The following is a 19,357-nucleotide window of genomic DNA, read 5'->3' as shown; positions in this document are numbered from 1 at the left end:
CTTTTTATCTTTTGCTTTCTAGTAGCTCGGTGTTTCCATTGCTTCCTTGTCCTTGTGTTTCTGTTTTCTTTATTTTGGTTGGCTTTTGTGGGTTTTCCCTCTGGTTCTTCTTGTTTTAAGTTATATACTTCAGTTCTGACTCTATGATGTGTGGTTACCATTACAAATATGAAAAAGATAGTTATGTATACACAGTCATCCATTTTTTTCTGTGTGTGCCTTATCTCCATTCCCCTCTGTGAATTTGGATCTTTGAATCCTCCCTTTTTCAGTCATTGTTATCTCAATTTGTTTCTATGTCTGCTGAACGTTCATTACTATCTTGTTATAGCTATTCTCTTCCTATTATTTAAGCTTATAACGCCCTGTTCTTTGTAAGGATTGCACTCCTCTGCTTCTGTTTGCCTGATAGTCACCTTAATCCTACTATTTTTTTTTTTTTTTTTGTCCTTTTGTTTTAGGTGAGCTGACCCTTTCAGTATTTCCTGTAGTGCAGGCTTCGTAGAGGAGTATTCCCTCAATTTTTGTAGGAAAGGAAAGGTCTTTATTTCTCCTTCATATCTATAGGAGAGCTTAGCTGGATACATTATTCTTGGCTAGTAGTTCCTTTCACTTAATACTTGAATATTCCACTCCATACTTGAATATTTGATTCCACTCCTTTCTGGCTTGTAAAGTTGCGCTGAGAAATCCGATGATACTCTAATGTGTTTTCCTTTATAGGTAACGTCTTCTTTTCCCTGGCTTCCCTGAGAATTCTGTCTTTTCATTGATTTTTGATCATTTTAATACAATGTTTTCTTGGTGAAGTTCTTTTTCGGTTGACATAATTGGGAGTTCTGTTGACTTCTTGAATTCCAAACTCCATTTTATATCTTAGATTTGGGAAATTCTCATCAAGATTTTGTCTGAAAATGCTTTCTAGTCCTTGCTCATTTTCCTCCCTTTCAAGATTGCCCATTATTCTTATGTTTCCTCTTCTGATGTTATCAGCTAGTTCTTGTATTTCTCTTTCACTATATTTCATTTTCCAATTTCTCTCTTTTTCCTTCTGATTTGTTTCTAGATTTCTGTCTTCGGTATCATTGATCCTTTCCTCCATTTGGCTGACTCTATTTCCCAAACTTGCTATTTCATTTTTCAACCCTTGCAGTGATTTTTTTTTAATCTCCAGAAGATCTATTCCATTCTTTTTGAGGATATCAATCTCCTTCCTAAAGAACTCATTCTGCTCATCTAGTTTTTATAGTTCCTGAAATTTTTGATATGACTCGTTCTGGATCTCACTGAGTTTTTTTTTTTTCAGAATTATCATCCTGAATTCTCTATCGTTTAGGTCATTTATTTCTGTGTCTGTAAGCTTATTTTCTGTAGATTTTTCTCTTTCTTTCTGATATGCTTTGTCACCTTGGTGTTCATAGTGTTTAATAGACTATTTCTCTGCATGGGCATTAATGGAAGTATATTCTGCTCTTTTTTTTTTTTTTTCCAGAGAGAAAATTTATTATATAAAGGTCTCTCTTTAGCCTGTTGCAAAGAAAGAGTTTTTCTTTTGGTTTCCAGTAGGTGTCATCTAAACCTCTTGGATTCCTGCTTTATATAAACTCTTAATACTGGCTTTTTTTTTTTCGTTATGGATGTTTAATCATGCTTGCTACCCTCAGTCTCAGTCTCTGTCAGTGTCAGAGACAGTTTTGGTATTGTTTATCCAGATTTATCTGGGGCTTCGTTGTGCATGGTCTCAGAGGATATGGGAAGAGTGGCCCTCTTTTCTGGGGTATGGGAACTGTGGCTTAGCCTCCATTGTGCAACCGCAGCTGGCAGAAATCAACTGCTGTTTCTTGTCATCCTCACTTCTCTGCCCTCTGCCCTGATGACTGGGCCCTGCCACAAGCCACATGAAGCCCACAGCTCTTCCAGGCAGGGCTGTTCAGGGAACTTGCCACATGTTCTTACCTCCCTCTCCTTCTCCAGTGAGCTTGGGCTATGAGAAGCAGCTTCTTTTTTTTTTTTTTTTTTCCTCTGTCCACTGCCCAACTCTTGGGTTTATAATCTATGGTAGCGCTTATGCGCAGAGTCTGCGCTCAGACATGCTGGCGTGCAGTTTGGGTGTTTTTTGTTGAGTTTTAGATGTTTGGCTTATTGATGTTTTAAGGGGAGAGATCTGTAGATGTCTCTCACTCTGTCCTGTTTCTCCAAACTCTAGAAACAAGTTTTTTAATGTAAACTTACTTATGGATCTGTGGTTCTCAGAAATTCTATCTTGAATTTGACCTTCTCTGAATTGTTTTCTGTATATACTCTCACTCCAGTGAAATGAGAAGATCAGAAATTGTATCTTTTCTGGTATCTCCTTTGACTTCAACTGTTTTCTCTGTAAACACAGATGTTTGAATTACTTGTGTTCTTTTTTTTCTTTTTACTCAACATTATTGCATGAGAGTGGCAGAAACAATGTCACATAATAATTAGTCATATGAAATAGAATGAAATAATAAATTGGCAACTCATTTTGACATTAAATTTATTGACTGAAAAATCTGTACCATACTGTTCAAATTCTGAGACAAATATTCAGCTTTTTAAGCCATATTTTAAAAGAGGCATTGAGAAATGAATACGTATCCGGGGATGATCAGGATCATAAGTGGTCTGGAATTAAAGTCATATGAAGAAAGTTTAAATGAACTTAGGGCATATAGACTGCAGAAAAATGGATGTTTAGGGCCAAAATAATTGTCTTCAAACATTTAAAGAACTCATGTAGAAGAGGAAAGAGAATCTTCTAAGTCTAAACATTATGATCAACTGGGTGGAAGTTACTGGGAAACAAATTTAGTTCAGTACATGAGAAACTCCTAAATAAAGATACCATCCAATCAAATGGATTGCTTTAGAAAATGAGCTCTTTACTGGGGTAATGTTTAAGTAGAGCTATAATCATCTGTTAGAGATGTCATAAAAAAAAATAGAAAGGTGGAATCTACTTCTAGAGTCTCTTCCAAATCGAAACTTCTATGAATCTAACTCCATTCTACCCCCCACCCTGGCTTTACTGAAAAGTAATATACAATTACTTGCTTGTACTCGCATTAAACAATTCAATGAAGTTTTTTTCATGATAGTTGGCATGCAATAATATGTTAGTTTCAGTTGTACAGCAAAGTGATTGGAGATCTATATAACTCGTTTAGTGAGAGTGATCACCTCACTAAATCTAGTAACTCTCTTCCCCCTTACATATTTATTACAACATTATTAGCTCTTTTCCTTATACTACATTTTATATCTCCATGTCTATTTTGTAACTCTCCATTTGTACTTCTTAATCCCTTTGCACTTTTTTTGCTGTCCCCCAAATCCTCTCCCATCTAGTATCCCTCAAAATATTCTCTGTATTTATGAGTTTATTTCCATTTTTGTTCTTGTTGTTTATGTTGTTCTTTAGATTCCACATCTATGTGAAATCATGCTATATTTGTCTTTCTCTATTTTACTTATTTCATTCAGTGCAATATCCTCTAGGTCCATCAAGGCAATATCTTTTTCCATTCCCTTCCTTTTAGTCTGCGTCTGTCTTTTAATCTGAAATGAGTCTCTTGAAGGCAGCATATGTAGGGGTCTTGTTTTCTTATTCATTCAACCACTCTATCTTTTAGTTGGAACACTTAATTCTTTTCCATTTGAGGTACTTGTTGATAGGAATGTAGTTATTACCATTTTTTTATTCCTGTTTTTTTTTTTTATTCCATTTATACATGTTTTTTCTTCTTAAAGAAGTCCCTCAAACATTTCCGTATATTGGCTTGATGTTGATAAATTACTTTAGCTTATTTTTGTCTGGGAAGCTCTTTATCTGTCCTTCGAATCTAAATGGTAACTTTACTGGATAAAGTATTCTTGGTTGTAGATCCTGGGTTTTTACAACGTTGAATATTTTGTGCCAAGCCCTTCTGTCTTGCATAGTTTCTTTTGAGAAATCAGTTGCCACTCTTATGGGTGTTTTCTTGTAGGTAACTATCTGCTTTTCTCTTGCTCCTTTTAAGATTCTTTGTATTTAACCTTTGGCATTTTAGTTATGATGTGTCTTGGTGTGGGCTTCTCTGGGTTCCTCTTTCTTGAGATTCTCTGAGCTTCTTAGGATTGTATGTCTATTTCTTTCTCCAGGTTTGGGAAGTTTTACATCATTATTTCTTCAAATAGCTCTTCAATTTCTTGTTTTCCTTCTGGTACCCCTATGACATGAATATTTTTACATTTAATTGTGTCCCCTAGGCTCCTTAAATTATTATTATAGTCTTGGCTTCTTTTTTCTTGCCATTCTGATTGAGTATCCTTGGGTTTCCTATCCTCTATATAGGTCATTTGATCCTCTTCTTTATTCACTCTGTGTATTCCTTTATTCATTTCATTTAATATACTTCTCATCTCAGCTATGTGTTCTTCATTTCTGACTGGTTCTCTTTTATAATTTCCATTTCTATTTTTATGGTTTCTCTTCTCTTTGTTAAAGTCCTCACTGAATTCTTCTACAGTTCCCCTAAGTTAATTGAGCATCTTAATAATCAGTGTTTTGAACTCTGCATCTGTTAGATTGCTTGACTCCACTATTTCTCGATCTCTGTTGTTTTCTCATATGATTTCTGCTTCTTTGTCTTCCCATTCTGGCTGCTTTTCTATGTCTGTTTCTATGTACTAAGCAAAGCTCCTCAGTCTTCTGATCTTATTAGATGGCTTTGTGTAGCAGGTGTCCAGTGGCATAGGCTTGAGAGGGGTTCAGATGCAGGCCCAGTAGAGCCCCAGTCTGTGCCCCTCTGGGGCCACCTGTTAAGATTCAGCAAGCAATCCACAGATGTTGTGTTTATAGTTGCCTCCAGAGGCCACTCCAGAAATCAAGGTCAGCTGCCACCAGTGTGAGTCTCGAATCTGCTCAGCAAGGAGCACCGGACTCACTGAGGACACACCTGGATGTGGCTTGGATGGGGCTGCGAGTTAGGGGAGGCAGTGTTTCACGGAATCCTCTGGGCTGAGTGACCTCTGTTATTCAGTTTGATGATGTCTCAGCTATGGCAGTGCTTCATCCACCCACTGGGAGCGGGTAGGCCTCAACAGAGGAACAAAGTATACCACCAGCACTTCTGTCTGGGAGAGAGCCTTGCCTGTAGCCTTCACTCTGACAACTCAGTGTCCCTCTGTAAGTCCCTGGTGACCCCTGTGCAGCCGAGCCGTCTCTGGTGCTCAGAGGGAGTAGGTCCATCACCATGGAAGTTCTGTGTAGATATGGTTCCTTTAAGAGGCATCTGCTGGCTGCTTTTGCCATAGCCTCTGTCCCACTGAGCTACTCCAGTCCAAAGAGCCTCATGTCTTTGCTCCCTCCTACTTTCCCCTGTTGCAAGTTGATTAATTATTTCTCTCCCTAGTTGTGCTTCTGTTCATCTAGATTCCAGGTGACTTTGCTTGCTGTTTTCTCAGTGTTTCTGTCACAATTTTGTTTGGTCATAGGAGGGATGAATAAAGCCTCTATCATCTGCACCATTTTTTCTCCCCTCAGTTTTCTTTTTATTGTCTTTGAGAGACATGGGTTTTCTTACACCAAATTGTATAAGAAAAACATTTCTCGAGTCTTCTTAAATTCTCTTTTCAATAAGATAATGCTTGGTTCAAATAGTTAATTTCTCAGTTATTTCTGGTAACATTGTATACACTGTTAGTCACATGTTCCAAAGTAACTTTCAAAATCTTTTTGAAATCAACCATAGCAACCAGCAATGTGAAGGAACACCTTGGGTTGTACTGACACTCCTGATACTGTATTGCCCACTAAGAATGGATTCATACAAGAATGCTTTCAACCTATTTAAGTTCTAGAGTTAATAACAACTATAATTTATTGAAACAATATTAATGTCCATATTCTGTATATCAAATGTTGGCAATGTAAGAAGTTAATATTTACATTTATTAATTAAAATTGATGAGGGTAGCATAGAGCTTCCAATTTTCTGTAAAGAACATGGTGGAAAATGATATAATTGGTATTGAAATAAAAAATTTTCCTGCCACTCTTGCCAGATGCTGAAATTAGAGAATGCAATACAAATACAGGTTTGAACCATGGCAGAATTGTTTAAAATAATTCCAGACATTTAAAATGTTTATTTCCTGTATTTTCATTGCCCTATAAAAAAAAGAGGAGACATTCCCAATCAAATGAAATGAATTCAGGTCATTTCAACATTGAGAACTGCAATAGATTATTATTTTTTGTTTGTTTCACATGAAAAGCAATAAATTTATAATACTGGATTAACATTTGAAGCTACCTTTCTGATTTACGTAGTACAGATGATTAGTCATGAAAATAATAAAAAATGCAGGTAATCCAATATTTGCAAATTTCTCTTAGTTCTTACATCTGAAATTATTAAGTAGAGCAAAGAAACCCACCAGATTCCTAATGATTAATATATGCCATGCCTTTTTTAAGTGAACAATAAATCTCCTGTGATCTTCCAGGTTCATTTTTTTTTTCACATGGAAATCTTTATTGGTGATGACAGCTGACAGGCATTCCTTATAGCCATCATGGTTTTGGAAAGTAGTTTGCATATTTTGGCACTTAATTTTAAAGAGGAACTGAAGTAAGTCACTGCAAACATTTTGCTAAATTATAATGCCTTTTTTAAGTGAACAATAAATCTCCTGTGATCTTCCAGGTTCATTTTTTTTTTCACATGGAAATCTTTATTGGTGATGACAGCTGACAGGCATTCCTTATAGCCATCATGGTTTTGGAAAGTAGTTTGCATATTTTGGCACTTAATTTTAAAGAGGAACTGAAGTAAGTCACTGCAAACATTTTGCTAAATTATACCTTTAAAGTTGTTTTTTTTTTTTTTTAATGCCTCTATTATTTCACTTCTATATTCCTGGAATATCCTAAAATAAGTACAGTTATGCATTCCCCAAAGAACAGCCTCCCATAATCAGCTTTTACAAAGTTCAGAAGGTCCTATTTTCATGGGGGAAGTGCTTTAATCAAGATTAATTTTTTCCAGTTTGTAGTAATTGGAGCTCTTCCTGAATTTTCCTCAAACCTCCTTTAGGATGAAATTACCAAATTTCCATGGCAATTAAATGAAAAAGTTCAAGTGTATAGATCATTTTGTACAATAGTCACCAAGGTACAAGTGAAATTAAGTAAAGGGGAAAAAAGTTCAGGATTTAGCATGAAGGCCATAGGCTCATGAAATACAAGTCTGTGGTTGAGGTCCTCTGTTGTGAAAGAGGTTTGCTTTCTCACCAGATGTGTTTCTCTAGACATGTCTTATCTGTAGCTCCAACCAGACAAATTTAACTCTGATCAAATGTTCTATAATTAAGAAAACAAATAACAGTATGAAAATTATGTTTTCTATTATACATAAAACAAATTTAGATCATCTGGAAACTGTTGCTAACTGAAAGAAGGTTTTGTGTTTTTTTTTTTTCCAATGATTTTCTAAGTTGCAAACCCTACATGTTGTTTTTCAACTATTGTTTGAACAAATATGAAATTACTTTATATAATAATTATATGACTGCGTTTATACCTCTTGAAGGATATTTCTTGTGATTTAAAAAGAACCTATAGCCTTTAGGTATCTTTTATTGGCATTCATTTTTCTCTTCTTAAACAACTGAGTACTCCTAAGACAGAAAAATGACCCTGCCACTCAGCAGATTGTGTCTAACACCCTGCCCCCACATGTGCTGTGTTGGCATCTGGTAAACACTTTAAGAATGCATGGGAATACTCATGAGAGAAGCAAATTTAAGTTGGAGAAGACACTAAATCAGAGGTTCTCTATTATGACTATATCAGAATCACCTGTGGAGCTTACAAAACTATTCCTGACTTTACCTCCATTTCACTTCAATTATTGTATAGATTATATCTGAAGAAGCTTGTCTGTAGACAAAATGGCCTATATATTTGCTTTTCTCCTATTTTCCCTGATCTATGTGTCCTTTTATCCCACATAATTTCAGGTGCAGGAAGGCATATAGCAACATATAATTTCCGGTGTATATATAACATGCAAACAGTCTCATGATTTGGCTCCTATCTACTGCTCTAATTTACTCTCTCAACATTTTCCTCTTCACTTTACAATGTTTGAGCCAAATAGGGTTTCTTTAATTTCCTCAATTACGCCAAGGTCCTCATTGCCTTTTGGGAACTCACACAATTCCTACCTCACATCATTAAAAAAGTTCCAAATGATTTAAACTCAATAAATAAAGCCACAAAAGCATTACAATCAAATACTGAGGGTGTATTTATAACCTTATGATAGACAAGAAATTTAAACATGTTTAAACACCAAAACTGTTAAGTAAAATATTGATAAATTTCAGTAATCAAAAATAAAAAATGCATAACAAAAAACATCAAAATTAAAATACAGAGACAGATTAGAAGTGATTATGTGCAAAGCATAGTATAACAAAAGCCTCTTTTCCAGATTGTTCCATCTTTGGCTATTAAGAGCTTTTTCAGTTGACTCCTTTGTCTCTTTAAAATACCCTATCATTATAGTACTTTTTTTTTTTTACCTTTTTCTTACTTTTTAGCTCTACAAGATGCTCCAGAATCATCTTGTAGGTTCCCTACCTCGGTATACATACATATGTATGCATGCATACATATATACATATTCATGTGTGTATGTGTGTATATTTATTTTACATATATTTATCTGCATTTATATTAAGTTAAACATGAGTTCATATTTATCTCATATCTCCAACTCGAATCCAGTACATGGCTCATTCTAGCTTTTATTGCTTGCTTATCTATAACTTTCCACTCCTAATGTAAGAAAACTTTTTCCTATTGCCTTCCATTCATTTACATATTTGTCAATTCTAATGACATGTACCAGAGTTTCAGAATTAACTTGTACATTCATGAGAATCTACTTTATCAACTGCTCCTGTGCAGTTCCTTTTGTTTTTAGTCTTACAAAATCCAATCACTTCCAGTTATTTAGGTAAGCACCTCTTTTACCCAATCCCTTTCAGAGAGGTTATGTCTTACATTTGCAGTATAGATAGATAGCATTGTCACATCTTGGGTATCCCTGACATCTGAGTTAAGATTTTTAAAAATTAATTTATTTAAAATTGTTCATTTTGCTGTAAAGTTCCATTTGTTTAATACATATATAGCATAATGTACCTAGAATTAAGTACCACAGAAAGTAGTTTCATTGCCATAAAATATTCTCCCATGTTTCTCCTTAGTCAAACATTCCTCTTTCCCCAGATCCCTGGCAACCATTAATTTTTTTCCTTCTCCACAGTTTTGATGTTTCTAGAATGTTATATAAATATAATCATATAGCATATAGCCTTTTAGACTGCTTCTTTCACTTAGTAATATGCATTTAAGAAAACTTTTAATTTGTACTTACCTAATGATATATGTTAAGCATCTCTTCATATGCTTATTTGCAACCTGTATATCTATTTTAGTAAAATATCTGTTTAAGTGTTTTGCCATTTAATTGGTTTCTTTGTTTCTTATTGTTGAGTTTTAAGATTTCTTTATACATTGTAGAAGAGTCTTTTATGGGGCATGTAACTTGCAAATATTTTTTTCCCAGTCTATGCCTTGTCTTTTAATTTTCTTAATAGTTTCAATTTCTTTTAGAGAACACAAAACTTTAATTTTAATAAAGTTCAAATTAATGTTTTTTCAGGAATTATGATTTTAATGTTGTGTCTAACAACTCATCACCCAAGCCACAATCGCCTAGATTTTTCCTTTGGTATTTTCTAAAAGTTTTACATTTATAATTTTGTGTTTTACTTTCAGGTTAATGATCCAATTTGAATAAAGCTTTCTGTAAGATGTAAAGTTTATGCCAAAGTTATATTTCTCTTGCATATGAGTGTCCAATTGTTCCAAGCCTTTTGTTGAAAAGACATCTTTTTTCTCCTTTGAGTTATTTTGACTCATTTGTAAAAAAAAACAAAAAAATCAAGTTACTATTGTCAATGTAGGAAACATCCAAACCCATAGAGAATTTTTGTGAGTTTACTTGAGCTAAACTACTGGGAAGCAAAGTCTCAACAGAATGAGAAAATGCTTTGTAAAATGGCAGATTTGCAGAATCTCCATCTTTGAATTTTTTTGAATCTAAAGAAGGGGAAATAAGGAGGCTTACATAAAACCCATTGGTGGTAGATTAAAGAGGTGCCAGAATGCAAAGCAGGGAAATCTCTGGGATTGGATAAAAAGCAAAATAGAGAAATGTCTACTTCTTTTATACTTGCGGGTATGGGATGTTTAATAATTAACATTTATAGTACAGAGGTGGTATGTGGAGAACAAGATAACAATGAGGGGTTCAGTAGTCTCCTGCTCTGGTACTAAATTTGTGTCCTTTTGGGTCTGAAAAAGAAGATTACTCTGACATTTCAAAGGTATGTTATTTAGATTCAAAAAGACAATAGACAAACTCACTTAAGGTAAAGATTGAGCTTTGTCAAGGAAGCTACAGGCCTAGGATGTGACTACCTGGCATGACCCACTTTTAGTTAGGAATTTTTATGTTCAGACCACCCTATATGGTTAGTTTAGGTCTCTGGGTTTGTAGGATCCACCAAGTTTGCCTTTCCTGAGCTTGTCGTGTTAAGTATGTCGCCTGTTCTTTATTTACATCCCATACCAACTTATAAGATTTCATTCTTTCTCAATCAATATTCTTTTTAAAAATGATTTTTATTTTTTAATTACAGTTGACATTCAATATTATTTTATATTACATTCAGGTGTCAAGCATAGCAGTTAAACATTTATATAATTTACTAAGTGATTACCCTGATTAGTCTAGTAATCACCTGGCAATACACATACTTATTATAATAAGGTGACTAGAGCGACTGTGCCACTGACTATACTCCATTTGCTGTACTTTACATCCCCATGACTATTTTTTAGTTACCTATCTGTACTCCTTAATTTCTTCACCCTTTTCACCCAGCTCTCCATCTGGCAATCATTAGTTTGTTCTTTGTATCTATGAGTCTGTGTCTGTTTTGTTTGTTCATTAATTTTGTTCTTTAAATTCAATTAATATACTTATTTTAATAGTAAACACTCTGTGAAACTGGTAGTTTAACTTGTAATTCAGTCTTTCACTGTATGAGATTCTGTATTTGATTTTTATCAATTTCAGTCCTGCAGCTTCAGGAATTAAGGGTGTCCTTCAGGGCACACATAGAAGCCTTCACGTTTTTTATGCAGTGTTTGAGCTGGGAATTCAAATTCCTGAGTTTATATTCTTTACCACTTTGTCTAATGACAATAGGGGCAATGAACCAAACTCATTAATTAAAAAAAAATGTTTGAAGTATTCTATATACAGTCACCCCAAGTATTACTTCTATTCAATGACTGATCAGGAATACTCAATGCAGATATTTTCATATATCTATTACTAGTTCACACTATTAACTATCAGTAGTATCTTTATTACCGGAAGTAGAGTTTTTAGCATCTAATTTCAAATCTAATCACATTAGAGGGCCAATTCCAGAAACCAAAAAAATAAAAATTCATAACACTCATTTTTAAAGTTCTTTTCCTCTAGAACACCTCTTCATACCAAAATCTGTATTAGTTAGGGTTCTTTGAGTTCAGAGAAACAGTACAAAAATATATATTTATTATAAGAAATTGGCTCATGCTATTATAGAGGCTGAGAAATTCCATAATCTGTTGTCTGTAAACTGGAGGTCCAGAAATCTGATAATAAAGTTGCAGTCTGTGTCTGAAGGCCTGAGAACCTAGGGAGTTGATGATGTATGTCTCAACCAAGTGCAAAAGAAGATAGATGTCCCAACACAAGCTATCAGCTAGATAAGTGAATTCTTCCTTCCTTCCTTCCCTTTTTTATTCTATTTGGGCCTTCAATGGATTGGATGATGCCCACTCACATTGTAAAGGGCAATGTTCTTTACTCAGTCTACCAATTAAAATGTTAATCTTATGTGCAAGCTTTCTCACAGACACATTCAAAGATAATTTTTAGCTAAATATCAAGGGATCTTGTAGCCCAGTCAAGTTTGACACATAAAATTAATTTTTTCATGTGTCATCTGTATTAACTGTGAATTTATAGTTAAATCTAAGGTGTGATAACATTTGTCAAGAGTATTTAATAGGTGGAAGTATGTCTTACAAGAGAATTTGAGACATTTCTGGAAGAAAGATATAATCATTGAATTTATGGGAAAATCAGAGCAAACAAAGAATAGCCTAAATCATAGGCAAAGAAAAAAAAAATGCTACTGGAGAGTGAATGACAATTCTCATTTGAGGTGAAAAACTATGCTCTAACTACCAATATAGTTGAATCCCAACCTTCACCCTCAAATATGAAGAGAAAGCAAAAAATAGTACACTAAAAGATAGTAGCAGATTTTCAGTTAAGATGGCAAAAAAGGTAAGTACTCTGCTTGCCTCCTCTTGTGAACACATCAAATTACAACTAAACTACATAAAAACTATCATTGAAACTCACCTGAAGTCTAGCTGAACAAAAGTCCCAAAACTAAGGAAATACATAAGAAGCCACCTCAAAACTGATAAGAGGGGTGGAAACATAGAATGGACTGATCCCACAGCCTCATGTGGAGGTTAAAAACTGGGAGCGATATCTCAACTGTGGAGGACTCCCACCAGAAGAGCAAGGGGTGCCAGCCCCACACTAGAGCTCCCAGTCCAGGTTTCCAGTGCCAATAATAGAAAGCTCCACAAAATCTAAATGTAAAAATAAACAAAGATTGTGGCTAAATTAGACAGAGGGCTGTAATAGTCCCAGGCATACCCCTTAAAGGGCCAGTGCATGGACTTACCTGCCAGTGAACTTGCTCTAAGCACTAGCACTGGGAAAGCATCTCAAAAGGCACCAGGGATATATGGGAAAGAACTGAATTGTCTGGCTTGAGAATGAGAGCTGGAGGGGCAGCTTTCTCCCAGACAGAAGTACAGGAGAAGGTCTTTTTTTGAGCCCTCCCCACATTCAGCATGCAAATGAAGGCAGCTACCATATCTGAGTCTCCATCAACCTGGCTAAAACTGGTTGCCCTGCCCTGGAAATTCCCTGATATCATTTCTCACCAATTTTGCAGAACCACCAAAGCTACTTCTGGTGAATTTTCCATATCAATGGCTTGTCTTAGCTCATGCTGTGGACTTTCCTAAAATCTCTCAAAGGTTCACAGAACCTAAACAAGTAGCATCTGGCTTCAGCATACACTGTATCTGTTGTTGAGCAGCTCCAAAACCAGCACAAGCAACAGCAGTCCTAGGTCATGACTTGGCCTCTCAAGGCACATCCAAGCTCAACATGGGTGGCGGCTATCTGCAGATTGTTTGGTGGCTCATGCCAGGTGGCTCTGGGCAGAGTGGCTAAACATGGCTTGATGCGAAGTCCCTCCCAGGAGACACCAGCCTGAACACCCAGTGGCCTGAATTAAGCTGAGCTGAAGCATCACCCTAGGCCATTACAAAAGATGACACATTCAAAGGGCAGACTGGGAAGGCATCAGAACCCTGCTAAAGCGAATCCTGCTCCATTGGATCAGCCGCTGCACAACAGCTCCTCCACTGTAGTCACTAGCCAGTCTTCACAACCAATCAGCTTGTGGGTCAGTCCCTCTCATTGACATGCAAATGGAAACCAAGATTAAACTACAACAGGAGGGCACACACAACCCATACAAGGAATACACCCAGAGCCCACAGCTCAGGTGACTAGAGCGACTGTGCCACTGAGTCCCACAGGACACTTATTACATAAAGCCACTCTACTAAGACTGGGAAATCTAGCTACTCTAGCCACCTAATACATAGTAAGAAACACAGGGAGGCAGCCAAAATGCAGAGGCAAAGAAACATGACATGAATGAAAGAATAAAACGAAGCTTCAGAAAAAGAACTAAACTAAATGGAGACAAACAATCTACTAGATGCAGAGTTCAAAATACTGCTTATAAGGGCTCAATGAATGCTTTCAATAAGAACTTAAACAAAGAAACAGAAAACAAAAAATAAAATGAGACAGAAAACATAAAAAAAGAACCATTCAGAAAGGAAGAACACAATAACTGAAATGAGAAATACCTTAGGAGGTATCAACAGTAGATTAAATGAAGCAGAAGATTGAATCAGTAATTGAGAAGTTAAGGTAGCAGAAACAATCAGATCATCAACAAGAAAAATGAGGATAGTTTCAGGGGCTTCTGGGACAACATCAAGTGTAACAACATTCGCATCACAGGAATACCAGAAGAAGAGCAAGAACAAGAAATTGAAAACCTATTGGAAAAAAATAATAATGAAAAACTTCCCTAACCTGGCAAAGGAAATAGATAGACACATAAACCTAGGAAGCACAGAGATTCTGAAATAAAATAAACCCAAAAGACTCATACCAAGACACATCATAATTAAAATGCCAAAGATTAATGACAAAGAATAAATCTTAAAAGCAGCAAGAAAAAAGCAATTAATTACCTACAAGGAGCTCCCAATAGACTGTCAGCTGAATTCTCAACAGAAACTTTGCAGGCCAGAAGGGCCTGGCACAAAATATTCAAAGTGATGAAAATCAAGGACCTATAACGAAGAGTACTCTATACAGCAAAGCTATCATTTAGAATCAAAGAACAGATAGAGCTTCCCAGACAAGAAAAAGCTTGAGAAGTCATCACCACCAAGACAGTATTACAAGAAATGTTGGAGGGACTTCTTTAAGAAAAAGAAGAAAAAAGGGAAAAATATGAATAATAAAATGGCAATAACTACATATCTATCAACAATTACTTTAAATGCAGATAAATTAGGTACTCCAATCAAAAGATAGGGTGGCGGAATGGATAAGAAAACAAGACCCTTTCATATGCTGCCTAAAGGAGACTCATTTCAGATCGAACGACACACAGACTGTAAGGGATAAAAAAAAAAAAAAAAAAAGTTGTTGCATGAAAATGGAAACAAATGAACAAAAATCTGGGGTAGCAATACTTATACCAAACAAAATAGACTTTAAAACAAAGGCTATAACAAGAGACAAAAAAGGTACCAGTAATCCCGCTTCTGAGTATTTATCCAAAGAAACCCAAAACACTGCTTTGAAGGAACATGTGAATGTATATGTTCACTGTAGCATTATTTAGAACAGTTAGGATAAAGAGGCAACCTGGGTTTTAATCAAGGAATAAATGAATAAAGAAGAGGTAGTACATATACAAAATGGAATATTATTCAGCCATAAAAAATGAAATTTTGTCATCTGCAACAACATGGATGGACCTAGAGGGTATTGTCCTGAGTGGAGTAACTCAGACAAAGAAAGATAAATAGTGTATAGTTTCAATTACATATGGAATCTAAAAAACAAAATAAACAGACAAAACAGATACAAACTCATAGATCCAGAGAACATTTTGATGGTTATCAGATGAGAGGAGGGTTGGGCAATCTGTAAAAAAGGGGAAGGGATTAAGAAGTACAAATTTGTGGTTACAAAATACTTACAGGTATGTAAAGTATAGCATAACGAATATAATCAATAATATTGTAATAACTATGTACAGTGTCAGATGGGTACTAGATTTATTGGTATGATCACTTTGTAAGTTATATGAATGTCTAATCACTATGTTGTACACCTGAAAGTAATATAATATTGTATGCCAACTGTAATTAAAAAAATAAAAATTATTTTTAAAAGACCACAATGAGATACCACTTCATACCTATTAGATGAGCTATTACCAATAAGACAAGAAATAAGTGTTGGAAAGGATGTGGATAACAGGGAACTATCATATACTACTAGTGGGAATATAAATTGGTATAGCCAGTATGAAAAACAGTATGGAGGTTCCTCAAAAAATTAAGAATAGAGCTACCATTTAGCAATTCCTTTTGTGAATATTTATTTGAAAAAATCCAAAACACTAATCAAAAAGTTATATGCACCCCTTAGTTTATTGTCGCATTATTTACAATAGCCAAGATATGGAAGCAACCTAAGTGCTCATCAACACAGGATTGGATAAAGAAATGGTACACATATACAATGGAATATTACTCAGCCATAAATAAGAATGAAATCTTACCATTTGCAACAACATAGATGTTAAATGAAATAAGTCAAATAAAGACAAATACAATATTATCTCACTTATATGTAAAATTCAAAGAACAAAATAAACAAAACAGAAGCAGACTCATAGATATAGAGAATAAACTGATGGTTGCCAGATAGGAGGGTAGTTGGGGAAATGGGTGAAAAGGTGAAAGGATTAAGAAGTACAAATTGGTAGTTACAAAATAGTCACAAGGATGTGAAGTATAGCATAAGGAATATAGTCGATAATATAATAACTATGAATGATGTCGGGTGAGTACTAAACTTATTGGGAAGATCACTTCAAAACATATAAATATATAATTACTATGCTGCTCACCTGAAACTAATATAATATTGAATGTCAACTGTAATTGAACAATAGAAAAATAGTTTATAAAAAAAGAGAAAGCAGTTAATGACCAAACAAAACAAACAAACTCATAGACACAAACAACATAATGGTGGTTAACAGAGGGGAAGAGGGTGGAAAGATGATTGAAGAAGGTAAAAGGAGTCAAATATATGGTGACAGAAAGAGAATAAACTTTGAGTGATGAGAATAATATGCAATATGCAGACGATGTATTATAGAATTGTTCTTTGAAGCTTCTAGAATGTGATTAACTAATGTTACTCCAATGAATTTAATTTTAAAAAAAGTAGCAATAGCATTAATCATGAAAAACTTTGTTAACCACCAAAGGATATAAATGAGGTATATATCTTCCAAACTGCAATAGTAGAGCAAAGAGAACAAGAAAAAATTGATAACGAAAGCCTGTACAAAAATAGAGCTATTCATTTTAAATAAAAAATAAAATAAAATTGCAAAAATAATCATAATAAATATTGATTGGTTAAATTATTTGTTAATGTGACAAAGATTTGTAAAATGAGTAGGAAAAAAATAATCTATCTTTAAACATTCTGTAAGAGACACGCCTAAGCCAAAGACAAAAAAAAAAAAAAAAAAAGAAAAAAAAATAAAAGAATTGATTTAAATCTCTCTGGCAAATGCTAACAAAAAGAAAATAAGTATAACAAGAGGTATAGTATACATATAGAATTCGGGAAGACATCAGTCAATGGACAAAGAAATATTTTATACAGATTTCTCAAAGTATAAAAAGCCTAAATATCTCTAGTTAAGTACCACAAGACCATCCTATCTGTCATAACAACTAAAGTAAACAAATAACTAAAAATGAAAAACAAAAACAAAACATTTTAAACATCTTAAAAATCCGTGGATACACAAATATCTAAAGGACCCAAATTCCACAGAGATAATATACATTCCTAGGTGAGCAGATCCATTATGACTGGCGGTAGTTCTGGTATGGAAGACATAGAATTAAGACTAGCATAAATGGAAGGATTCTGCTAAGGTAGGAAAATTAGAAAAGCTTTTAATCATTGTGTAGCCTTTTGTGTTGGATAAGAATTTGCAACATGACTAAATCCTAAGTAATTCTCCTCACTCATCCACTGATTCCCATACAGAAATTTTAATGAGTATATAGCCACAGTAATAGTGGTGGCAGATAGCATAAGAACAGGAGACTGGGAGCTCAGCTAGAAAATAGAGACCGATCTCAAAGTGTCAAGGTGCTTATATTGCAAAGTCCTGCTGGAGGAAAAGCTCTGCTGAAATCCAGACTTGATCTAGATCAATTACTGATTAGATAAATGTGATCAGCTCATCAACTTAGTAGCCCAACAGATGAAAGAGCATACCTTCAACAGAAAAACTTAATATTTAATTCAGGCTCTAAGTGTTCATTTAAATAAAGTTACCAGTATGATAATATCAAATATAGTTTTTAAATATGGAAAGCTTCTACACAAAAATCCACCAGACATAGCTGGGAGAAATTAAACTAACATGTGAATATATGAAGGATACATTGTGGCCATGAACTGGATGACTCATTATTATTAAGATGCTCATTCTCCTCAAATTAATCTATAAATTGAACTTAATTCCACTCAAAATCCCAGCAGGCTTGTTTTTGTAGAAATTGATAATTTGATATTACAATTGATATAGATACATAAAGGACGTAGACTAGCCAAAAAATATTGAAAAGGAAGAATAATGTTGAACCTTTACCATACACTAGTTGATTGCAAAACTTACTTTTAAATGATATTCAAGACAGTGTGGTACTGACATCAGAATAGACAAACAGATATGTAATGAAATAGAGGGTCGACTAATTGACACTCACATATATAGTATGTATAAAAAAAGGGTAACATTCTAAACCTGACAAGGTCAGGAGAAGCCAGCATGGCAGGCTTTACAAATTCAGAGACCAAAAGTAACCACATAGGATCTTCTGAACATAAAAATTCTTAACTAAAAGTGGCTCATGGGGCAGAGTCATGTCCTTGGCTTATAGCTTCCTTGATAAAGCTCAATATTGATCTTAGGTGAGCTATTTATTGTCTTTTTGCATCTAAGATAACACTCTTTTGAAACACCAGAGTAATTGTTTTCCAACCTCTCAGGATACAAACACCAGCAACAGAGCATAAAACCACAGAATTGATCTACCATATGATCCAGCAATTCCTTTACTGGGTATTTACCCCAAAGACTTGAAAACTCATATCCAAAAAGATCATTGCACACTGATGTTCATAGCAGCATTATTCATGGTGGCCAGGACATGGAAGCAACAAAAGTGTCCTACGATAGATGATTGGATAAGGAATGTGTGGTACATATATACAATGCAATATTACTCAGCCATAAGAAGAGATGAAATACTGCCATTTGTGACAACATGGATAAACCTCGATATAATGATGCTAAGTGAAATAAGCCAGACAGAAAACGTTGAAAATCACATGATATCACTTATATGTGGGATATAAACCTAAAAACAACAAACAAACAGGACAAACAAGCAGCAATTCATGGACATGAACAATAGACTAGTGGTTACCAGAGGGTTAGGGGATGGGGAAAGGGGGAGGGGGGAGTTAGATGGGGTAAAAGAGGTCACATATGTGGTGACAGAAAGAAATCTAGCAATGGGTGGTGAACACACAATGCAATATATGTATATGCCTTACTGTTGAATTGTATACCTGAAACTGTGCTACCTAATTACTCTTTGGCTATCACCCATGGGAACATAGGTCATTGCCCA

The sequence above is a fragment of the Pteropus alecto genome, unplaced genomic scaffold, assembly GCF_000325575.1.
Source record: "Pteropus alecto unplaced genomic scaffold, ASM32557v1 scaffold126, whole genome shotgun sequence".
Lineage (NCBI taxonomy): Eukaryota > Metazoa > Chordata > Mammalia > Chiroptera > Pteropodidae > Pteropus > Pteropus alecto.
The sequence above is the reverse complement of the archived record's forward strand: the minus strand, read 5'-3'. Positions refer to the sequence as shown.